Consider the following 10,000-nt stretch of genomic DNA (forward strand, 5'->3'; position numbering starts at 1 on the left):
AGACACTCACAACCACCGAGTTCAACTGTGTGGTAATGAGGGTCGTTATCTTAACCAGTTTGGAGGAAAAGGAAGCCGGGATCATCAGCTTCAGCGTCCTTTTGGCCTGTCAATTGACAGCGATGGCAACATTATTGTTGCCGATGGTGAAAACAAATTAATCAAAATCTTTTCACTTGATGGTCGGTTTTTGCGCAGTATCGGTACTGAAGGTTCTTTAATCTATCCCTTTCATTGTATCCAACACGACAACTATCTTATTGTGTCAGACAGAGGTGATCACTGTATAAAAATTTTTGAATAGATGTATAGCTTTTCCTGCCTGATTCTTGTTATTTAGCGTCGGCGGCTTAAAAATTACTTTTGTCTTTGATAGGAACGAAAAGTTGTCTTTCATTTGTCATTACAATGAGAATTTCTTCATTTGAATCGTTTTTAAAAGCAGTATTGTAGTTTATATTTATATTTCAGGGTTAAAAGAATGTATCATAGAGGTTCCAGTCTGAATTTACGCGTGGTTGTCTAAGATCTCTTAATTTTAAAGTACCCCAGCATGCATAATCAAAATTTGTTCCTGCATGTTTGCGAATTGCCTTAATCTTAAGAATCAAAGCCAGGCCAGTTTAAAAAATTTTGGCTGAAAATTGTTTCCATTAACAACAAAGAACAAATTCTTTTTATTTTAACCAACGGAGAGGAGATGGCTTTTATACTGATTTATCAATGTTAGGTGTTTTAAAAAAGGCGTATTTCTTTTATTTAACACCGCGTACTCAGTTCTTAACCGCTGCAAGATTTTATTCGCATATATTACACTTGTTAGAGGAAGAGATTATAAAGCTAAGAGAGAATTCGACATCTGGTTCTTATATCCACCGCTTTTTAGATAGAGCTTGATAATTCATCGAAATCATCCGTTTCAAATCATCTTCACATAATACCTGCTTTGAAAGAGGAGACGCATTGCATCACAAGTGCCCGGTGCACTGAACGAGGCTTTTGGAAAATGGTGGACGAATTTGTTACATTAGTTTATACTGGCTGATTATTTAAACCAAGGGTGTAACATGACTCGAATTTTCAGTACAAATGAGTAAATTTTTGAAAGTCATAGTTGTGAAAAAATGCTAAAGCTGATACGAAAACGGCACAGGAAGACCCCATTTTTCCTCTCTTAGCATGATAATACCTTGGGAAGAGTAATTTAATTTCTTGAAGAAGATGTGTGTTTTGCAGCAATATTTTTTAAGTCTAGAAATATATGTACACTGTAGAGGAATTACCATACTCGTTTTGACACTGAGGTAGGTATTGCTTAATACTTGGTGTAACCTTGCTTAATCACAATAAAATGTAAAAGGGCAATCTGCTGTGATTTTTCTATCCTTTGTCGAGTATCCCTCAGTTGCTTTCATGTGTTTCATGACTGCATTAAAAATTCATTAATAATTCATGAGCAAAACAGCCTCTCACCGATAAAATGTCACGTGCACGAGCTTTAAAAAGCGACAGAACATTCCTCATTATTATTCTTTATATACACCTTATTCCAAAATGGCCGTCATTATAGTATTCTTTCGTTTGCTTGCAAACTACCCTTGTTGCCTCGTACTTAAACTTAAAATTCAAAAGAATATTTCACCTTGAACGAGGCAGCAAGGGCTAATTTGCAAGCGAACAAAAGAATACTGAAATGGTGGCCATTTTGGAATAAGGTGAATAAAGCATAATCACAGGTAACCCAGGCTCACTGTGTGTAGGTAAATATAGAGAACATATGAGGCGAAGTTTAGGTCTGAAAATTTGCTACAAAATGGAAATAAAAATCGATAAAACTTACCATGTGGTGAGCTGTTGTTAACTTTAATACGTACACGAAGTTTCGGGAAAAATGATCCCCGTTCACCTTCCTTCATAGTATGGTGACAAGGTTGGAGACGGAAGCCAGCTTATGGACTCCGATCGTCCCAAAACAAGCACGATTTTTTTCGCGAAATTCGAATCCAGTCGCTACATATTCACGCCAGGCTCGTGGAACATGAATTTCTCTAAACCATGCATCCACTGAAGTATATTCAGGTAGCAACGCGAAGCCACCAGACTCCGTAAAACGTGTAAGTTAACCTGCTAAAATGGCGGCCAGAAAGCGTTGTACTCGCGAAGTGTCCAACTCAAAACGCCTGGTGACGAGTACAATAAGTCCCCCTGGAGCGAGGGGAATCCCAGATTGCTTAGTGAGTTTTGTTTTTAAGCAATGTGGGACTCCCCTCCCTCCAGAACTTATTAAACTCGTCACCAGGCGTCTAGAGTTCAGTGCCATTTTGAATTGGACACTTCGAGTACCACGCTTTCTGGCCGCCAGGGCTGGAGTTTGAGGATACAAGCATGCACTAGTTCGCTATTTACAAGTGCAACCGAGACGTTGAATAAGAGACTACCAGAATGAAATTCAACAGGTGGTCAGATTGAGTCGTCAACCTGGGATGTTAAATCTCAAGGCCCGTTCCCTAACAACTGAGCCACGCTGTGGTCTTGGCAAATGCCTAACTAACCACATTGTTGATGTGTTATTGCGAACCCGGCAGTCGATCCTGGATTTGTCCTTCTTTTTTAATTTCAGGTTCCTGTCTGTTTTTGGCAGCAAAATGTAATGATGACATGAAGAGAGAGAAAGTCAAAGAACTTATTGAGGTAAGCTATTTTGAAATGAAGGTGTAGCATGCTCTTGCACGCTCCCCCCCACCCCCCACCTCCACCAAAAAAAAAAAAACGTAACCCTTCCTTGTACCTTTGGATACCCTTACATTGCAGCGCCATTCCTCGAGTTACACTACCGTCTTCGCTATGCATCATACGTGTTTTCCTCGAAATCCCTACCAATTTTCAGGGGTATTTAAGTACCCGAATTTTTTCTACGTGCTCCGTAAATGTTAGGCTGTTAAAGCAGCATCGCAACAATGAAATCAATGTATCTACTTGAAATGCGGGTTATAGATGAAAGGGAAAAAGTGATCCTTGCGAATTCAGGTGGCTTCATCGGGATTTGAATCCATCGACCTCCGCGATGACGGAGCAATGCTCCACCAACTGTGCTATGAAGCATCTCAATCTCTCTATTCCGTGACGACGACTGACTTGCTAATTTCACCATCAAGCAACGAATTCGAACTTGTAATTTTTAGCATGAGCTAATTCCCAAAGGAGCAAACTTGTTAGGAAAACCCACGCGTTAACAGTGATGTGAATAATTTGATGTGAATAATTTGGTGCAAACGAGGGTTGCTGGTGAATTTTGAGCATATGCCGCCATCATGCATGAGGCCTATTGAGCAGGTCAATCTGTTGGACTCGTAAATTCCCGTGAAAGGACTCGATGTATAAAATAAATTTATACATTTGAAGTGCGGGTTAGACTTGATCATGAACCTGTCAGATCTCTAAGAGACAATCGCTGAAATTGTCCTCGTAAGTGCGAGGATCACTTCTTCCTTTCGGTATTGCAACAGCTAAGTCTCTTAGTATTGCCACATTCGCCCTCCGCCATTTTGTCCCTGGTTCGAATTTGATGTCAGGACAATGCGCTCCTCGGACAATTCTCCCCAAATTTGTAGACCATCAGCACCCAATTATAAAAACTCCGAAACCAAAAAAAAAGGACCGATAGCAAAAACACATTGAAGTGTTTTAACTATTGATCACGTACTAAAAGAACCGTAAGGGTTGAAAAACGAACTGTTCCATTACATTTATAGAAACAATTAGGTCTGGATCTCTACTTGGAAAAGTTTTTCTCCAGCGTAAGGTTTGTATGTAAATGTCGTTTTTTCTCTTTGTTCTAATGATTTTTTTTCCTTTGCAGGCAATCGAGGATAAGCTTCGCGTATCAGTTAAAGAACTCCTCAAGTTTGAGTTTCAAGCCGTCAGTGGCCCTCCAGTTTGATCTTCATGTCCCCCAGTGGGAAGTATTGCTCCATGTGAAACGACTAGAAACGGAATAAAGTGGTGGCTGCATTCAGCAGATGCAATTTATTACTTTACAGTGGAATATTTGTATGGAGTCTGATTTCGAAAGATTGGCACTCTAAAAGAACCCTAGACACCTCCTGGCTTGTACACGACATAATAATCCACAGTAGAGAGCCAGATCAGGCTTCGGTTGTTTAAAAGATGGATAACGCTATCCACCGGGAAATCACTTTCCAGCGGATAAACACTAGCAAAACCAATTGAGTTATCCAGTGGATAGCGCTTTCTGGGGCCAGAGTGTACCGCTACCCGTAGGCAAAAAACGGTCAGCTTTTTTGCTATTATTTCTTTTTACCATCTACGGTAATAGAACTGACAGGTTGAAATCGGTGATTGGAACTAATGAATAAAACCTTAGCGCTATTAGAAGACTTGTTTTTGTAAATTGATGCTCTATCTGGTCAGCTTTCTTTTATCTAAATCAGAGGCTGCGGTGCGCTTGTCCTATTGGTTTTTGTCTCATATAATTATGTGGTCTTCCAAGCTCGTTTTGAGGCGCTCAAAAAGTGCCAAACCTACTCAGACGTAGACTGGTTTAGTTATTAGTAAATCAATTTTATTTGATCTGAAATAGAAGCAGTGCATTCTGCTCAGTGTGAACTTAAGGAAAATTTCCCGTGATCTGCAGATAGGTTTGAAGAAAGTTTTCTACCCTTGAGGTTTGAAAGATGCTTACTTCTTTGGAGGATTCCAAAGTTAACCTGTCAAGCCATGACTATTGTGAAAAGCCGTAAGCGGAATAACCAGTTTGAAATGCATGTCGAGACTACAATTCTACTGAAAAACTAATTTTACCACTGAATCTTTGTTGTTATTTCCAGTTCGGTCAAAATGACGATAAAGAGTTTAAAGAAAATTCCTTCTATTGATAACTACTTGTCAAACTGCATGTCAAAGGCGGAATAGCATTTTTGCAAGAGAACAAAGACTTCTCGCGACCAGAAACTCAAATTATCGCCGTTTTACTAACTTTAACTCGAATAACGATTAACTTGATGAATTCTTTCATTGTCAAATGCCAACAGTCTCTATTATCAACGCTGCTTTAATAAAGGGATGGAATATTTGCTGACCGACATGACAACAATTGATATCAAGAGAGGATGCAATCTGATGAAGTAACAGAGCGGATCCCTTCCCCCCCCCCCCCCCCCCTCCGAAACTTGGGCCTCATCCAATAATAGTTTTTTTTTAAAAATCTTATTTTACCGCATGGTTCAGCTACGCAGCTACTTTTAGAGAGGCACCTGATTGGCGAGCTGTAATCACGAAATGAAATTTTAAGTATGCGCGGCTTGCGCAGCTTGTGGAAAAAATGGCCTCTACAGTAGGGGTCACGTTCGTCGACGAATCTACAAGCTTTGATTTTGAAAAGAGTGGAAAGCTTTTAATCGACATAAAATGGTTGTGGCAATACAAAGTAAAAAGCGATAAAAGTCTCTCCCAGGCCCTGATCATCTAACCGCGCGACATTGGGTATGAGAACTTAAAATATCTTTGTGAACTAAAAATAGATTTTGCAAAACTATGATGGGGCATGGGGATCCCCTCTCTTACCTCATCATTTCTTGCCGATATGGAATTTAACTATCAGCCAATTGGTGTGGGTAATGAACCATTTACGACGTGACTTAAGCGTCGTGGTGGTCACCAGTGTTACTTTGACGAGAAGAAAAACTCCAATTACACCTAGAGTACTTTTCAAAACGAGGCTGAACTGACTTGCTACGGAGAAATGGAGGAACGTTTGTTTCTAAGATTACGCAATTAAAAGATAACGATCCAGTGGATGTATTGCATTTAACTTTCGAATTTCTCTCAGTTGCTTTGAACTGAATTTGTCATCGACAGTAATTGGTCACGTGACCAGGATGCCATATTGGTTTACTGAAACTAAAGGAGAGAATAGACGAAAACTTCTCACAGGAAGATCTTTTGCTTTTGACTCCGTCATGAATTCGCACTTTGCAAAGCATTTCTCTGCCATTTTCCAGCTGTTTCGCCTGCGGGGGGTTTGACTCTCCCGAACACGTTTCACCGAAGATTCGTGTTGGGTGCCGCTGAGAAGTTTCCGAGTGGAATCAGTTTTTTTTTGTGTGTTTTGCACACGGGTCAGTGACGAATCCGAATTTTGCATGCGATCGTATAACTTCGAGCAATTCTGAGCACTTTCGTTTGGATAAAATTGCTATTTGGTAGTCGTTTAGTAGATATGACATTTTTATTCACCGGGAGACATGAATAAGTTTTCTGCGAGATAGTGCATTTAGTCTTAGATCATGTAGGAATCCATTACCATTTTCAGTTACGCATGCGAGCTTTTTGTGTGATGTCTGAATATTCAAAAAGGCCCGAGTGGTACATCAATAAAAGAAAATGCGGGATGTTTGTTGCATCTTTAAAATCGCGCTCCTAAAGACTGCGCTTCTCACCGTTACAAATTGGACAAGGGCGAGAATGTTTTCCTTAAATTATTGGATTTGTCGGCAGCATTTGATACCGTTAACCATACCTTGTTGCTGGAACGACTACACAAATCCTTTGGCACCAGAGGAACTGTACTACAATGGTTTAATTCTTATCTTTCTCGAAGAACATCAATGAGACGAATTCTACGGTACGAGGTTCCCTAAGGTTCAGTTCTGGGACCTGTACTCTACGTTCTGTATACCGCACCAGTTGCAAATTAAAGTGTTATATAAGATCTATTATCATCTATACGCCGACGATACTCAGCTACACTTTGCATTCAAATCGGTGGATGTGGACGCTACTAAATCGAGGGTCGAGAACTGCATTTCTGCTATTTGTCGTTGGATGGATCTTAATGAATTAAAGCTAAACCACGACAAGACGGAGGTCATGCTCACCCACTCAAATTATCGTCCCTCTCCATCCTTTCAGTCCTTATGTGTTGGTGATGAGAGCGTGGCTGCCTCTCAGTCGGCTAGGAGTCTTGGTGTTGTCTTTGATGAGTACATAACTTTTTATGCACATGTGTCTAGCATCTGTAGATCATCATTTTATCATGTCAGGAACTTATCTAGAATTAGAAAGTATCTCACTAAAGAGTCAGCAGCAGTTGTTGTTCACGCATTTGTCACATCGAAAATAGATTATTGTCTGTATTGTAATGCATTATTATATGGCCTGCCTAAATATTATGTCTCTTGCCCCAACTTTCCCGCGGCCAATTTGCGGAAAATCGTTTCGAAGCTCTTTTATATGTCGAACAGGAATGCTTGCTACGCAGGCTAAGAACACGGCAGCTAGAGTTGTTGTGTTGCAAATGAGTAGGTTTCGGCATATCACACCTGTTTTGTGCGAGCTTCACTGGCTACCGATTCAATACCGTATTATTTTGAAGATTCTGCTTTTAGTGTATAAATCACTACTGAATGGGACATCGCCTAGCTATTTAGCTCAGAAACTACATTATCGTTGTCAGACTAGATCATTGAGGACTGTTAGTACTGAACTTTTAATGCAACCTAGATCGTATAACAAAACCTATGAAGACAGAGCATTCCCTGTTCATGCACCAAGAGAATGGAACTTGATATCCTATGAAATGCGGAAATCTAACACCATCTCGAGTTTTAAAAGATCATTTAAGACATACCTGTTTACTAAATTTAGTAATAACAGATCATTGTTTCTATTGATTTGCATATATCACTTTAGTTTTAATTTTTCTTTTTTTTAATCATTGTAAACATAATAGGATATGGTTGTAAATTTGTAAATATTTATTAAGAATGTTGTTTATGTGATTGTAAAGCGTCTTGAACATAGGATAACAGCGCTATAGACATAAAGTTATTATTATTATTATTATTATTATTATTATTATTATTATTACCAAACAGCAATAATTTGCACTTCGCCGAGCTCAAAATCGAGAATCAACGAGATCGTTAAAGTCAGAATCCTTAAAATTGGTATGTTGAAATGCCAGATATACATGTATGGCTCCTTTGAACAAACAATTTCATGACACAACAGATACGCTGGTAACAATTCTAAGAAAATCAAGGGGATATACAAAGTCAAAATCCTTAATAGCATTAAAAGGAGTTTTATCCCTAAGGACAGCTTAAAGCGCAACGGTGTATTCAACACTTGGAGGGACACTGTAGAAAACCGTCTGGCGTAGATGAGGCTCCCATCACATGTTTCCCGAAAGAAAAGGGCAAAACGTCATGGTAGGTTGATCAGGAGGAGGGAAAGAATTGTTCCGGAACATTTGCCTCATTTTCGTTTAATACCCGTGCCGGTTTGAAAGGCGTTTATTATATACATTGCTAAAGAAGTGGAATCAGGACAATCAATGAAAATGTGCTCGATGAAATCGAGATTAGAACATCGAGGTCAGAGATCGTCATCAGACAATTTAAATCTTTTCAACTCTTTTCTAGTTGTAATTATTCTATGCAAAAACTTACAGGAAAACTGTCTTAATTTATTATCTTTAGAAGCGTCATTAGTGTCAGTCAAGTGTAAACCCCTTTTACCAATTATCTTAAATCACAACCTGTCTTAATAGAAGTTGGGACAGCACTAGATTTCTCAGTTCTAAGTTTATAATAGTTTTTACAACGTTTCATGAGATCTAAACTTACGTCCTGAGATTTTTAGAGTAGAAGAAGATTCCTCTTTCCACTTCTTTCTACAACCTTACACTTCAGTGGGTGGTTCAATGGCATACACCGTGAATACAAGGATACTCTCACTAGCAATCGGCTTGTTTGCTATATGTTCTTGGAGAACCTCCTTACTTTCAACTTGACTATTCCCCAAAAACGCAGACTAGACATTCTTCTTCTATATCAGAAAAAAAAATATTTATCGGTGCAAAGTATTGGAAAAGAATTTTGATCCCAAGGATTTTATTAACAATATTTATTTGCAATGGAAATTAGAAAATTGTGCCATCCTGTAACCCCTCTATTTAGTAGATGGTATTGAGAAAATCTCAAAGTAATAGAATGTATTGACTAACGCTCTTCCTTCTTTGTTTTTCTTTTCTACCACAACTATTATTTATACTCGTACAATCTTTGTTTGCATATGTCATTTACTTTATTTTCAATAAAAAAAGAAAAAAAATACATCGCTAAGCTGAAAAATCAAGGCATGCCTTCTTTATGCCGTGTTGATCCTTCCTGTGCTTTTGTAGCAAACATTTTCACCCCTTAGAAATGCACTGAGCAATATCAGCTTAATTAATTGTAAGAAATTCATAACAAACGTGACACTTTGATGCAGTGAATTTCTATGAAATCCGGGATATTGAAACACTTGACTTCAAACATTTTAATTGGTTGACATCACAAAACCAGACAACAATCAACCAAAGTCACAAAGATGTTTTGTTCATTTTAAGGCGAGTCCAACCTCCAACACGGAAATCTGTACCTCTTTGCGTTTGTGATGGATATCAAAACCTTTCTAGACAATATTCATGAACACGTTTGTTGTCCTGTATGTATGACCAGGTTCACTATTCCAAAGCAGCTTCCTTGCTTACATAGTTTTTGCCTTCATTGCCTGCAAAGGATTCAACAAACATGCGGAATCCGAGACACTATTTTATGTCCAGAGTGTAGGCGGCACTTCGGGGTCCCTGGAAACGGTGATCTGAACGCTCTTCCAACAAACGTTCGCCTCGACAGTTTGTTGGATGCTTTGCCTGTCACAGAGTGCAGTAAGATCGGCATCAAGTGTGGAAATTGCGAGAAAACAAGCGCAGAATCTGCGTACTGCTTCACTTGTTGTTCGTTCTGGTGTGATGACTGCCTCCCTCTGCATAACCGAATAAAAACATTCCAGGAACACTACGCTTTGGCTTTGAAAGACTTTCGAGACGAAGACTTTGAGAACATTTTAAAGCAGTCAACACTTTGTGGGAAACACGAGAAGAAAGAATTGGAGTTTTATTGTCAGGTGTGCAAAATTGCGATTTGCAACGCTT

At 39.1% G+C, this 10,000-nt stretch overlaps 1 protein-coding gene and 1 pseudogene across 1 annotated transcript in view; both read left to right on the top strand.

Annotated features, from left to right (window-relative positions):
- Window positions 1–4,518, top strand: part of LOC138007735 (E3 ubiquitin-protein ligase TRIM56-like) — a 6,189-nt gene extending 1,671 nt beyond the window's left edge. The window contains exons 2-3 of the mRNA XM_068854800.1: window positions 2,621–2,691; window positions 3,860–4,518. The gene's annotated coding sequence lies outside the window, so the exon portion shown is untranslated. The remainder of the gene's footprint in view (window positions 1–2,620; window positions 2,692–3,859) is intronic.
- Window positions 4,519–9,429: 4,911 nt separating this feature from the next.
- LOC138007771 (E3 ubiquitin-protein ligase TRIM71-like) overlaps window positions 9,430–10,000 on the top strand; it is a 2,640-nt pseudogene continuing 2,069 nt past the window's right edge.

The sequence above is a fragment of the Montipora foliosa genome, chromosome 1, assembly GCF_036669935.1.
Source record: "Montipora foliosa isolate CH-2021 chromosome 1, ASM3666993v2, whole genome shotgun sequence".
NCBI classification, from domain to species: domain Eukaryota; kingdom Metazoa; phylum Cnidaria; class Anthozoa; order Scleractinia; family Acroporidae; genus Montipora; species Montipora foliosa.